At 40.7% G+C, this 14,412-nt stretch overlaps 1 long non-coding RNA gene across 2 annotated transcripts in view; it reads right to left on the bottom strand.

Annotated features, from left to right (window-relative positions):
* Nucleotides 1-13,049, bottom strand: part of LOC125096714 (uncharacterized) — a 93,581-nt gene extending 80,532 nt beyond the window's left edge. For both annotated transcript variants that reach the window (XR_007126358.1, XR_007126357.1), the window contains exon 1: nucleotides 12,908-13,049. This is a non-coding gene — a long non-coding RNA (uncharacterized LOC125096714). The remainder of the gene's footprint in view (nucleotides 1-12,907) is intronic.
* Nucleotides 13,050-14,412: the final 1,363 nt, after the last annotated feature.

The raw sequence follows: 14,412 nt of genomic DNA, 5'->3' as shown, positions 1-14,412 counted from the left end.
TCACCTTTTAAAAAATGAGCTCCAGGGGAGGAGTCAAGATGGCAGAGAAGTAGCAGGCTGAGACTACTTCAGGTAGCAGGAGATCAGCTAGATAGCTTATCTAAAGATTACAAACACCTACAAATCCAACGGGAGATCGAAGAGAAGAAGAACAGCAACTCTAGAAACAGAAAATCAACCACTTTCTGCAAGGTAGGATTGGCGGAGAAGTGAATCCAAAGCGACGGGAAGATAGACCACGGGGGGAGGGGCCGGCTCCCGGCAAGCGGCGGAGCAACGGAGCACAAAATCAGGACTTTTAAAAGTCTGTTCCACTGAGGGACATCGCTACAGAGGATTAACCGGGGTGAAGTCCACGAGGGGTCAGGGTGGCCTCAGGTCCCGCAGGGTCACAGAAGGATCCGGGGTGTCTGAGTGTCGCAGAGCTCACAGGTATTAGAACGGGGAAGCCGGCTACAGAGACAGAGCCGAGGAGTGACTCTCAGCTCAGGGTTACCTTGAACCGGTCACAGGCTCGGTCACCTCGGAGCGCGGCCGGAGGCCAGGGTGGCGGGAGTCATTGGGTGCTGTTCTCTGGGGGCGCACTGCGGAGTGGGGCCCCAGGCTCTCGGCTCGTCCGGGCCAGAGACCGGGAGGCCGCCATCTTCATTCCCGTCCTCCGGACTCTACGGAAAGCGCTCAGGGAACAAAAGCTCCCGAAAGCAAACCGAGCGGATTACTCAGCCCGCCCCGGGTAAGGGGATGCAACTCCGCCTGGGGCAAAGACACTTGAGAATCACTACAACAGGCCCCTCCCCCAGAAGATCAGCAAGAAACCCAGCCAGGACCAAGTTCACATACCAAGCAGTGTAGTTTCAATACCAAGGAGAGCGGCGGAATTCCAGAGGAGGAGAAAGCAAAGCATGGAACTCATGGCTTTCTCCCCATGATTCTTTAGCCTTGCAGTTAAATTAATTTTTTTTCTTTTCTTTTTCAATTTTTTTTTCTTCTTCTGCTAAATTTTTTTAACTTTTACCCTTTTCTTTTTTAACATTTTTAACTAGTTTATCTAATATATATATATTTTTTTCCTTTTTATACTTTTTCTTTATTGGTTTTCTTTTTTTAATTTTTTTTCTTTCTTTCTGAACCTCTTTTTATCCCCTTTCTTCCCCCCACGATATGGGATCTCTTCTGATTTGGCTAAAGCATATTTTCCTGGGGTTGTTGCCACCCTTTTAGTATTTTATTTGCTCCTTCATATACTCTTATCTGGACAAAATGACAAGGCGGAAAATTCACCACAAAAAAAAGAACAAGAGGCAGTACCAAAGAATAGGGACCTAATCAATACAGACATTGGTAATATGTCAGATCCAGAGTTCAGAATGACGATTCTCAAGGTTCTAGCTGGGCTCGAAAAAGGCATGAAAGATATTAGAGAAACCCTCTCGGGAGACATAAAAGCCCTTTCTGGAGAAATAAAAGAACTAAAATCTAACCAAGTTGAAATTTAAAAAAAGCTATTAATGAGGTGCAAACAAAAATGGAGGCTCTGACGGCTAGGATAAATGAGGCAGAAGAAAGAATTAGAGATATAGAGGACCAAATGACAGAGAATAAAGAAGCTGAGCAAAAGAGGGACAAACAGCTACTGGATCACGAGGGGAGAATTCGAGAGATAAGTGACACCATAAGACGAAACATTAGAATAATTGGGATTCCAGAAGAAGAGGAAACAGAGAGGGGAGCAGAAGGTGTATTGGAGAGAATTATTGGAGAGAATTTCCCCAATATGGCAAAGGGAACAAGCATCAAAATCCAGGAGGTTCAGAGAACCCCCCTCAAGATCAATAAGAATAGGTCCACACCCCGTCACCTAATAGTAAAATTGACAAGTCTTAGTGACAAAGAGAAGATCCTGAAAGCAGCCAGGGAAAAGAAGTCTGTAACGTACAATGGTAAAAATATTAGATTGGCAGCAGACTTATCCACAGAGACCTGGCAGGCCAGAAAGAGCTGGCATGATATATTCAGAGTACTAAATGAGAAAAACATGCAGCCAAGAATACTATATCCAGCTAGGCTATCATTGAAAATAGAAGGAGAGATTAAAAGCTTCCAGGACGAACAAAAACTGAAAGAATTTGCAAATACCAAACCAGCTCTACAGGAAATATTGAAAGGGGTCCTCTAAGCAAAGAGAGAACCTAAAAGAAGTAGATCAGAAAGAAACAGAGACAATATACAATAACAGTCACCTTACAGGCAATACAATGGCACTAAATTCATATCTCTCAATACTTACCCTGAATGTTAATGGGCTAAATGCCCCAATCAAAAGACACAGGGTATCAGAATGGATCAAAAAACAAAACCCATCTATATGTTGCCTACAAGAAACTCATCTTAAACCGGAAGACACCTCCAGGTTTAAAGTGAGGTGGTGGAAAAGAATTTACCATGCTAATGGACATCAGAAGAAAGCAGGAGTGGCAATCCTTATATCAGATCAATTAGATTTTAAGCCAAAGACTACAATAAGAATGAGGAAGGACACTATATCATACTCAAAGGAACTATCCAACAAGAAGATCTAACAATTTTAAATATCTATGCCCCTAACGTGGGAGTAGCCAACTATATGAACCAATTAATAACAAAATCAAAGAAACACATCGACAATAATACAATAATAGTAGGGGACTTTAACACTCCCCTCACTGAAATGGACAGATCATCCAAGCAAAAGATCAACAAGGAAATCAAGGCCTTAAATGACACACTGGACCAGATGGACATCACAGATATATTCAGAACTTTTCATCCCAAAGCAACAGAATACACATTCTTCTCTAGTGCACATGGAACATTCTCCAGAATAGATCACATTCTTGGTCCTAAATCAGGTCTCAACCGTTATCAAAAGATTGGAATCATTCCCTGCATATTTTCAGACCACAATGCTCTGAAGCTAGAACTCAATCACAAGAGGAAATTTGGAAAGAACCCAAATACATGGAGACTAAACAGCATCCTTCTAAAGAATGAATGGGTCAACCAGGAAATTAAAGAAGAATTGAAAAAATTCATGGAAACAAATGATAATGAAAACACAACGGTTCAGAATCTGTGGGACACAACAAAGGAAGTCCTGAGAGGAAAATATATAGCGGTACAAGCCTTTCTCAAGAAACAAGAAAGGTCTCAGGTACACAACCTAACCCTACACCTAAAGGAGCTGGAGAAAGAACAAGAAAGAAACCCTAAACCCAGCAGGAGAAGAGAAATCATAAAGATCAGAGCAGAAATCAATGAAATAGAAACCAAAAAAACAATAGAACAAATCAACGAAACTAGGAGCTGGTTCTTTGAAAGAATTAATAAGATTGATAAACCCCTGGCCAGACTTCTCAAAAAGAAAAGAGAGAGGACCCAAATAAATAAAATCATGAATGAAAGAGGAGAGATCACAACGAACACCAAAGAAATACAGACAATTATAAGAACGTACTATGAGCAACTCTACGCCAACAAATTTGACAATCTGGAAGAAATGGATGGATTCCTAGAGACATATAAACTACCACAACTGAACCAGGAAGAAATAGAAAGCCTCAACAGACCCATAACCAGTAAGGAGATTGAAACAGTCATCAAAAATCTCCAAACAAACTAAAGCCCAGGGCCAGATGGCTTCCCAGGGAAATTCTACCAAACATTTAAAGAAGAATTAATTCCTATTCTCCTGAAACTGTTCCAAAAAATAGAAATGGAAGGAAAACTTCCAAACTCATTTTATGAGGCCAGCATCACCTTGATCCCAAAACCAGACAAGGATCCCATCAAAAAAGAGAACTACAGACCAATATCCTTGATGAACACAGATGCAAAAATTCTCGCCAAAATACTAGCCAATAGGATTCAACAGTACATTAAAAGGATTATTCACCAAGACCAAGTGGGATTTATTCCAGGGCTGCAAGGCTGGTTCAACATCCACAAATCAATCAATGTGATACAACACATTAATAAAAGAAAGAACAAGAACCATATGATACTCTCCATAGATGCTGAAAAAGCATTTGACAAAGTACAGCATCCCTTCCTGATCAAAACTCTTCAAAGTGTAGGGATAGATGGCACATACCTCAATATTATCAAAGCCATCTATGAAAAACCCACCGCAAATATCATTCTCAATGGAGAAAAACTGAAAGCTTTTCCGCTAAGGTCAGGAACACGGCAGGGATGTCCGTTATCACCACTGCTATTCAACATAGTACTAGAAGTCCTAGCCTCAGCAATCAGACAACAAAAGGAAATTAAAGGCATCCAAATCGGCAAAGAAGAAGTGAAACTATCACTCTTCGCAGATGATATGATACTATATGTGGAAAACCCAAAAGACTCCACTCCAACAAAACTGCTAGAACTTGTCCAGGAATTCATTAAAGTGTCAGGATATAAAATCAATGCACAGAAATCAGTTGCATTTCTCTACACCAACAACAAGACAGAAGAAAGAGAAATTAAGGAGTCCATCCCATTTACAATTGCACCCAAAACTATAAGATACCTAGGAATAAACCTAACCAAAGAGGCTAAGACTCTATACACAGAAAACTATAAAGTACTCATGAAAGAAATTGAGGAAGACACAAAGAAATGGAAAAATGTTCCATGCTCCTGGATTGGAAGAATAAATATTGTGAAAATGTCTATGTTACCTAAAGCAATCTACACATTTAATGCAATTCCTATCAAAGTACCATCCATTTTTTTCAAAGAAATGGAACAAATAATCCTAAAATTTATATGGAACCAGAAAAGACCTCGAATAGCCAAAGGAATATTGAGAAAGAAAGCCAAAGTTGGTGGCATCACAATTCCGGACTTCAAGCTCTATTACAAAGCTGTCATCATCAAGACAGCATGGTACTGGCACAAAAACAGAAACATAGATCAATGGAACAGAATAGAGAGCCCAGAAATAGACCCTGAACTCTATGGTCAACTAATCTTTGACAAAGCAGGAAAGAATGTCCAATGGAAAAAAGACAGCCTCTTCAATAAATGGTGTTGGGAAAATTGGACGGCCACATGCAGAAAAATGAAATTGGATCATTTCCTTACACCACACACGAAAACAGACTCAAAATGGATGAAGGATCTCAATGTGAGAAAGGAATCCATCAAAATCCTTGAGGAGAACACAGGCAACAACCTCTTCGACCTCAGCCACAGCAACATCTTCCTAGGAACATCGCCAAAAGCAAGGGAAGCAAGGGCAAAAATGAACTATTGGGATTTTATCAAGATCAAAAGCTTTTGCACAGCAAAAGAAACAGTTAACAAAACCAAAAGACAACTGACAGAATGGGAGAAGATATTTGCAAATGACATATCAGATAAAGGGCTAGTGTCCAAAATCTATAAAGAACTTAGCAAACTCAACACCCAAAGAACAAATAATCCAATCAAGAAATGGGCAGAAGACATGAACAGACATTTCTGCAAAGAAGACATCCAGATGGCCAACAGACACATGAAAAAGTGCTCCATATCACTCGGCATCAGGGAAATACAAATCAAAACCACAATGAGATATCACCTCACACCAGTCAGAATGGCTAAAATTAACAAGTCAGGAAATGACAGATGCTGGCGAGGATGCGGAGAAAGGGGGACCCTCCTACACTGTTGGTGAGAATGCAAGCTAGTGCAACCACTCTGGAAAACAGCATGGAGGTTCCTCAAAATGTTGAAAATAGAACTACCCTATGACCCAGCAATTGCACTGCTGGGTATTTACCCTAAAGATACAAACGTAGTGATGCGAAGGGGCACGTGCACCCGAATGTTTATAGCAGCAATGTCTACAATAGCCAAACTATGGAAAGAACCTAGATGTCCATCAACAGACGAATGGATAAAGAAGACGTGGTATATATACACAATGGAATACTATGCAGCCATCAAAAGAAATGAAATCTTGCCATTTGCGACGACGTGGATGGAACTAGAGGGTATCATGCTTAGCGAAATAAGTCAATCGGAGAAAGAAAACTATCATATGATCTCCCTGATATGAGGGATAGGAGATGCAACATGGGGGGTTGAGGGGGTAGGAGAAGAGTAAATGAAACAAGATGGGATTGGGAGGGAGACAAACCATAAGTGACTCTTAATCTCACAAAACAAACTGAGGGTTGATGGGGGGAGGGGGGTTGGGAGAGGGGGGGTGGGGTTATGGATATTGGGGAGGGTATGTGCTATGATGAGTGCTGTGAAGTGTGTAAACCTGGCGATTCGCAGACCTGTACCCTGGGGATAAAAATATATTATATGTTTATAAAAAATAAAATTAATTAAAAAAAAATGAGCTCCAATACAACTTCCTCCAAGAAGTCTTCACCAATCTCCTCCAATGGATATTAATCTCTCCCTCTTAGATCACCCTCAGCTGTGTACTTCTTTCTGTTACCTTACATTAAATTATCAAAAGTTATAAAAATATCTCATCTCCTCTACTTAACTACTTGACCCCTCTATTTTCTTATGACAAGAATTACATGGGATTAATGTTCGATTCCCTGCAACACGATACCTTAAATTTACTAGTTAAATGCCTCACCAAAAATTTTCATCATCTTCATAATGCCTTTAATTTAACAAGCACTTATTTTGAGCCACATATTTTTCATGTATTGTTTCTAGTCCTTGTAATACCCCTGCAGGGTATTTTTCATTATCCTCCTTGTTCAACTAAGGAAACCAAGACGTGGTCAGCCAAAAAGTGGAAGAGGAAGACTTCAAAATTTAGTCTGTGCTTCCAGAGCCTTTGACTGTGACACTGTGTTCAGTGCTGCTGAAAAATTAACTCAGAACAAGTAAGGTACTTCATGGATTCAGTGGCATCTCTAAACTTTGATCCTCCATGACCCTACCATGTGAAACAAAATTAAGATCAGTGAAAAGTTCCCTGAGCACCTCAAATCATTGTCCCTATATAAAAGGCATTCATTTTGAGAAATAGTATAGTGTGGCGTTCATGAACACAAGTTCCGAAGCCAGACCGCTTGAATGTTGACTCTGCTATGTGGCTAGCTGGGTGTTCTTGGGAAGTTCTTTAACTCCTCTGTATCTCATTTCTCTATTTGTAAATGAGCATTATCATCATCACCATCCCTGCTTCCAAAGGCCTGTGGTGAGAATTAAATGGGTGATATGAATATGGTGCTCAGGAATGGGCTTGTTTAGTTTAGTTATTACCAATGGGCCAGCAGCTATAAACGGCTGGCGTGTAGGTAGGATACAATCTGCAGATGATTGTAACTGTAATTGCTTCATATAGTATATTCTGAAGCAGTCATTTATAGCCAAAATTTAAAATGTTTTAGATTATACATGCACACACACACACACACACACACACACACACAATGTAGATTCCGATCTCCTCTTACAGAATCAGAAGATCTATTAACTCTGAACACCTATTGCTTCCTGGCCATAAGCCAATGGGGCTGAGTAATAACTTGCCTAACTTAAAAAAAAAAAGTCTCAGGTGCATCACCGGGGCCCTGATTCCCCTGTTGCCCTGGGCTTAGGCACTTCTTTTAGCTGTGTTCTGTGCTTTTGAACAAGTGATTCCTGTGTTACACCCTTGCTAAGAATATTTTGAAGTGTTATCTAATCTACCGTATGCTTCAGTGAGTTGAGTTATCAAATTTTCCAGTCCAAACCCAATTTGAAATGGTAAACTGGGCAATCATTCACATTAGCTGACTGATAAGAAAATGGGTATTGGAACAGATAAAACCTGGAGGAAGAAAAACCCAATAGCAGACATGGCCTCCAACACAGGGAACCACCACATTCAAAATCACACTCCAAATGTGGCATTGCAATGTAGTATCATGCTACATGAATGCTTGCTCATTAAGCCCCCTACCACCTCCCATTTTAAGGCCTTCCTCAATATTTTATCTCTTTAGTAGGTCTGCTCCAATCTCTCTCAGCCATACTGTACACTGTATACCAAACCAGAAGGAATGTCTTAACTCCCTTATCTCCCAGAGCACAATTTAAGAAATTCTACTCTTATCCTGATTGCAGCCTTGTCCACAGGCTGAGAGTCTCTGAAGCACAGGGGCATTGTAGAACTTGCTGCGTGCCCCTTAGGGCTAAGCAGAATGTCTTGGAGTTATATAATAATTATATATTTGAGTGAATTTTAAGAAAATTAAAAACTATCCATTTTTCTAGACGACCTAAGCAGACAGTATGAAATATAATTGTTCTCATATATTTCAATCACATTTTTAAAATAAAATTCAAAAAGTATTGGGTAGGGAGCGCCTGGGTGGCTCAGTGGGTTAAAGCCTCTGCCTTCGGCTCAGGTCATGATCCCAGGGTCCCACATTGGGCTCTCTGCTCAGCAGGGAGCCTGCTCCCTCCTCTCTCTCTCTGCCTGCCTTTCTGCCTACTTGTGATCTCTGTCTGTCAAATAAATAAATAAAATCTTTAAAAAAAAAAGTATTGGGTATATAAAGGTGCCAATTCCCATAAGAAACATCCATTTTTATTACTTTGCCCTTAGAACTAAACATGCTCAAGCCATGTATTGGCTTCCTCTATTTTTTTGTGCTTCAACTCTTGATACCAGGTTTTTCCAGTTTTTATTCATTTTTTTCAAAGATTTTATTTATTCATTTGACAGAAAGCAAGAGAGAGAGTGAGAGCACACACAAGCAGGGGAAGCAGCAGAGGGAGAGGGAGAAACAGGCTCCCTGCTCAGCTGAAAGCCTGATGCAGGACTCGATCCCAGGACCCCGGGATCATGACCTGAGCCAAAGTCAGACATTTAACCTACTGAGCCACCCAGGAACCCCAGTTTTCTAGTTTTCTAAATAATGTCTTAACATTCATCCACTAGGTCTCACCTTGCACCTCACCTCCTCTGAAAAGCCTCCCATATCTAAGACTAAATTTAAGTCTCTCCCTTGCGCCCCTACAGCTTCCGTGCACTGTCGCGCTATGAAAATTCCGTAGACCATCACCTCTGTAAAGACCATGATTATGCCCCATTCACCACTGAGATCCCTTGAATAGACTAAATGCTCACAGAATATTTACTGGCTGAAAAAAAAAAAATTAAGGAGTGAATCAACAACTGAGTGAGTGTATTTCCAAGGTAGTTGGAGGAGCCTGATTCTAAGTTGTCATCATCATTATCAGAAATGTTAAACACAGGGAAGATGAGCTGAGAAATGCTTTGGCCAACCCTGCCGTCTGTCGCTCCCATCAGTGGCTGCCCGAGCTCCAGCCCTTCACCCATTATACACCCACCGAGCTTTCCCGAAGCTGACCCCATGCAGGCAGGGCTGGGGGTGGGGGTGTTTTCCAGCCTCACCAACCTAATTGTTCTTCATTTCCTGCCCGTAAATGGCACAAGGTGTGGAGTTGCACCTCCCAATGTCCCAATTTCAATCATTTGTCTATATTAATCGACACTAATGGCTTTTACAAATGTAAGTCTTTAAGGTCCAGTAAGTTACATGTGTTTGAGGAGACCATTGAAAGAATGCTTCCAGGAAAATGTTCTCCAAATATCCTGAAAGCAGGGAGAGAGCCCAGCATTCCAAAGCCCTGTGCCTTTGCTCAGCAATCCCTCAAGAGATTGGGTTGTTATTATTAATAAAGTGTGACTTTCTCCAAATGAAAGAACAAAACCCTGTGTTTTGCATGGAAAAGACAGGCCCAACAAGATCCAGATCCCATCAGTTCATCTGACACCAAAAGTGGCATGTATTTAACTTCCATCTTTTCTAAAAAATATTTTTAAGGAATATGGTGGCATTAGATAAGATTTTTAAAATATTTTTGTCCTTGAGCCCAAGATTAGAATATTCTGTTACCATCTTGGAAGAGCCACTGTCAGTCTTTTTTCATTGTTATTGTATTCAACCTAATAGAGTCTCATATCCTCTTTTCTCATGGAATGTTATACCATAAATATACCTTTCTGGCTATAATCACAGTTTTAAGAGTTACTATTTATTTTAATCCATAAAGTTTAATCTATTTAACCACTTCCTATTATTAAAAATTAAAATGTAAGACCAATAATTTTAAAAAAACAATAATTTAGAAAGTAAGTGATGGATTAGAAAAAAAATACAATACATAGCAGCTATAAAAGATTATAAAAGATTCCTTACTCATCTTGGCATTAGCTATCTGATTAGCACCCTTCCTGAGAATTCACAAATATCTTCATTCTGGGAAGCAGACACAGGAAGGCAAAATTCTGTTGATAAGAATAGACTGCAGGAAAGAATATTTTTTAATATTTTTTTTAAAACTATAGGTGCAATAATAAATGTGAATAATTCCAAGTCCCACAATTAACAGGCAGACAGTCTCTAATTCACTGAAAAAAAAAGTTTAAAAATCTAATTATATATTATTTACTTAAAACAGTATTGCTAAGATTAATTACCTGATACAACTAGAAAATAGTTTCAGAACTACATTGTCTTAGCCTGAATTCCCCCCAAAAGTAGATACTAAACCAAGAGCTAGTACGCAAATAGTTCATTTGAGAAGTGATCCTGCAAGTCAGAGTTAGGATCAGGGCAAATGAAACACACAGAGAGAAGATTAATAGGATGCATGATTATTGATCCTGACACTGCTATGGAGAGGACACTCGATCCTGCCAGGACTCCTAAGGAGCCCTCTAAAATGCATCTCAGAACTCTGTCCCAGGGATGTGAGTGAAGAATTTGTATTCACTGGCTCTCCATCCCATTGGACAAGCACAACCCCATGGGAATTAACTCATTCAGACACAGACCTTTCCTGGCTTTGCCAGTTAAAATAATACCGCTCCCTGTTGATTGAACTGGTTGTCACAGCAGCACCTGAGGTAAGTCCTGCTGAAAGGACCTGAAGTGTCTCACAAGAAGTATCTGGTAACAGTCCATCCTTGGCATTGTTCAGATTTGCTCATGCGTTCCATTAAATTCATAACCTTCAAGGAGGTAGCTAACTGGTCTTCTGCAAGTGAAAAAAGCTAAAGTCCTCCTAGTCACAGCTGTCCCAAGCCCTAATTAGTATTCATCATCTCCCGTCCGCCAACACCCTCTACAGATTTCCCTCACTCCCAGCCAATATTTCAGCTGGTCTAGGCTATTTTCCTGGTGAACTGTCTCAAGACATCATCCCTAAGAGAGCTAAGGCCTCCGCTGCTCCCATGCGTGGTTTATTTTGGTTGTCAGCTCACCTTTACCATTGTGCATGGCAGATTGATCCCTTGGTTCCTGACAAACTCAGCCGTGCCTCTGTTCTGCTGCAGCAACTCTAACTCCTCGTGGTAATTAGGGTCCATTACCCCCACCAGTATAGCAACTCTCTTCTTTGCCTGTTGGTCCAATGATAGAGGAGCCCAAAATGGCCAGTAGGGTGTTTCCAGTCTTACCAACTGTTTGAAATTTGAAGTTCAGTTTGAAGTTAGTGGAAATATTACTGTGTCTCATGGTAGAAGTGCCTTCCCCCACCTATGATTGGGAACTAGAGCCTTTAATCCATCAGATTCTGCTGATCAAGCCCCAAAATTCATCCCAAAGATCTACATTTTAGGAGATCTACCATAACCAGCTCTCTTAACCTGAATTCCCCCAAAGGCAAAAGCCAAGACCAAATCTTGTATGCAGGTAGGTTTATTTAGGAAGTAATTCTAGAAAGGAGGGATGAGGGGCAGGAGAAAAATGGAAAAAGAGAGAGATGGAGGAGGAGAAGAATGGAGAGAGAGCCAACACAAGGATGCATTGCTGACTGTGTCATCACTATGATAGACAGGTGCTTCATAAATCTATTTTGAAATTGTACACTCAGGAGTCAAAGAGAGAAGAATTTCTATCACGTTAATGGTTAATTTTCCCTTTCCATAAAACTAAGTCACTAATTGTTGCCAAAAGTCCCTTTCTTTAAAACCCTACATTCCTGACATGCAGTATAAGCTAATTTTATTTTATTGTCCGGGTCAGAGACATTTTCCTGTATCAGATGTCATTTTCTATTCTTCTTGCCATGAATTTCTAAATTATCCTGCCTCAAAGCTCCAGGATTGGACTTCTGTCAAGTTCCAGGACTCTGACAATCCTCCTCCCTATTCAGTGCAACTTCCAGTGGTTCCCATAGTGTCCCTGTTTCCGAAGAGGCTTTGCTTCTCCTCCTCTAGCTCTCCCTGACCACTCTCCATGCATTATGAATGAATGTCATGCTTCTCCAACCCCTTCAACCTATTATAGACCAGAACATATTGTGATGCTAAAAATCGTTGCCAAAAATTCTTGGCTATGATCACATTGAACCCTGAAGAAACACATTTTATTTTCCAGATAGACTGAAAAATAGCATAAACTCCAAGTGAGTTTTAACTTCTTCTCAAAGAATTTCTGGCTTAAGAGAGCACTGGAGGGAGTCTGAACACATGGGTTTGAGTATGGCCCTGACACACCAAAGTATGGAAACCAAAGCTCTAAAGGGTAAAACTATTTTCCCATCTATGAAATCAAGGGTAAGATATATTTATCTGTTGAGTTTCTAAGAGGTTCAAATGCAAAATTAACTAACATTTGCATATCTTACCATTATCTCATACATCATCAATGTGGTGTTATTGCATTATTGTTAGTTTAGTATAAACTGGTAAAAACACCTACCTATTGGTCTTCTTCAACACACATTTATTGAGAACTACTATTTTCCAGGTCTGGATGTAAATTTCAGTGCCTATAAATAAAGGTTATTTGACAAATCGTAATGAAACTCCGTTCCTTCTGTATAGTTAGCTTGGACTACCTTAACAAAATACCATATGCTGGGTGGCTTAAGCAACAGAAAATTGTTTTCTTACAGTTTTAGAAGCTAGAGGTCCTGCATCAAGGTGCTGGAAGATTCAGTTTCTGGTGAGACTCTCCTCCCAGCAGGTGGCTGTCTTCTGGCTCTGTCCTCACACGGCTTTCCTCTGTATTAGTACAGAGAGAGAGAGAGAGATTTGTGTGTCTCTTCCTCTTCTTATGAGAACATCAATCATAGTGGACTAAGAACCCTCCTTTATGACCTCATCTAACCTTAATTACCTGGGGGAGGCTCTATCTCCAAACACAGTCACACTGGGGGTGAAGCCTCCAACATATGAAATTTAAGAGTCAGAATTCAGTCCATAACATCTGAGCTTGCAATATAAAACAAAAGAAAGAGAGCTAGAAAGATTCCCCCATCCTTTATTCAGATTCAAGCATTGAAAAGAACTCCTGGGGTCTGTTTGTTAGAAGAGAACCACCTCCCAATCCAAAGCCACCTCTGCCTTAAAACCCTCACCCAGGGAGGCCATTTGGCCATTGCTCTTCTGGGCCTCACCCCAGGCTGGGCCTCTGGCCTTCCTCACCGCCGAGCACTGGCTGCAGCTCTGTTGTATACGCCTCAGTCTTAGCCCAGAAGAGGCTCATTTTTGCTTTCTTTGCCTAAGTTTCAGAATCAGCCTCTCTACCTTGTTCCCCTCCACTCCCCCAACCCCACTACTGTTCCTCTCTCTTCCCCAGGTGCCAGCAAACTACAGAAAGTCTGGAAATGCAAGGAAAATGGTATGTTTATTTGAACTTTTGGATTAACGGCTAGACCTAATGTGTAAGTATGGAGATACTTCAACTAAGAAGTTATCTGGAGACTGAAGAAAAGTATATTAAATATCTATATTGAATATATATATTTCCCTACTGGAAAAAGTAGATAATATACAATTTTAAAATAAGCTTATTCTATTATTCAGTTATTATCATATTATTATGTTATTATTATCAGTTATTATTGTATTATTATTCTTATTCAGTCTTCTGAGTTTTGGGTATCTTTTATGTGTCCGCCTTCACTTCCCCTTCTCCCTTCCTCCTGGCTCTCGTCTCCTGGGTCTCCGTGTGCCTTCCCCACGTTATGCCTCTCTGCTCCTCTCTTCCTTGGAGCCTCTTCCTCTGCCCTGGCTCTTCCCTTATCTCTGTCTTTCCCTGAAGTCTGCCCTCCTCTCTCCATTCTCCTGCTTCTGTCCTGCTCCTTCTCTTCCACAGACACCCTCTGATTGCGGCTCTGCCTTCATAGTTTTGGCACAGCATTTTGACCTGAGAACCTTTTTCCAATTTCCTGCCATATTAACAGTGAAGTTTAGAGGAGAGTAGGGCAAAGAGTCTCCTATGAACAGAGGAGTTGCTAAATGAGTAAATGAGCCCCCTCACTGAAAGAGTTCAAGAAATGCGGTCTTCTCATCATGAGCTGTAACAAGAGTGGTATGTGTCTAGTCTGGTCACAGGGACTCAGTCCCCAGCCAGACAGAGACACATTTATTGAAGGCAGACAGGATCCTGCAGA

The sequence above is a fragment of the Lutra lutra genome, chromosome 4 (genome assembly GCF_902655055.1).
Source record: "Lutra lutra chromosome 4, mLutLut1.2, whole genome shotgun sequence".
Classification (NCBI taxonomy): Eukaryota; Metazoa; Chordata; class Mammalia; order Carnivora; family Mustelidae; genus Lutra; species Lutra lutra.
Note: the sequence above shows the minus strand (reverse complement) of the source record. Positions and strands in the feature narration are given on the sequence as shown.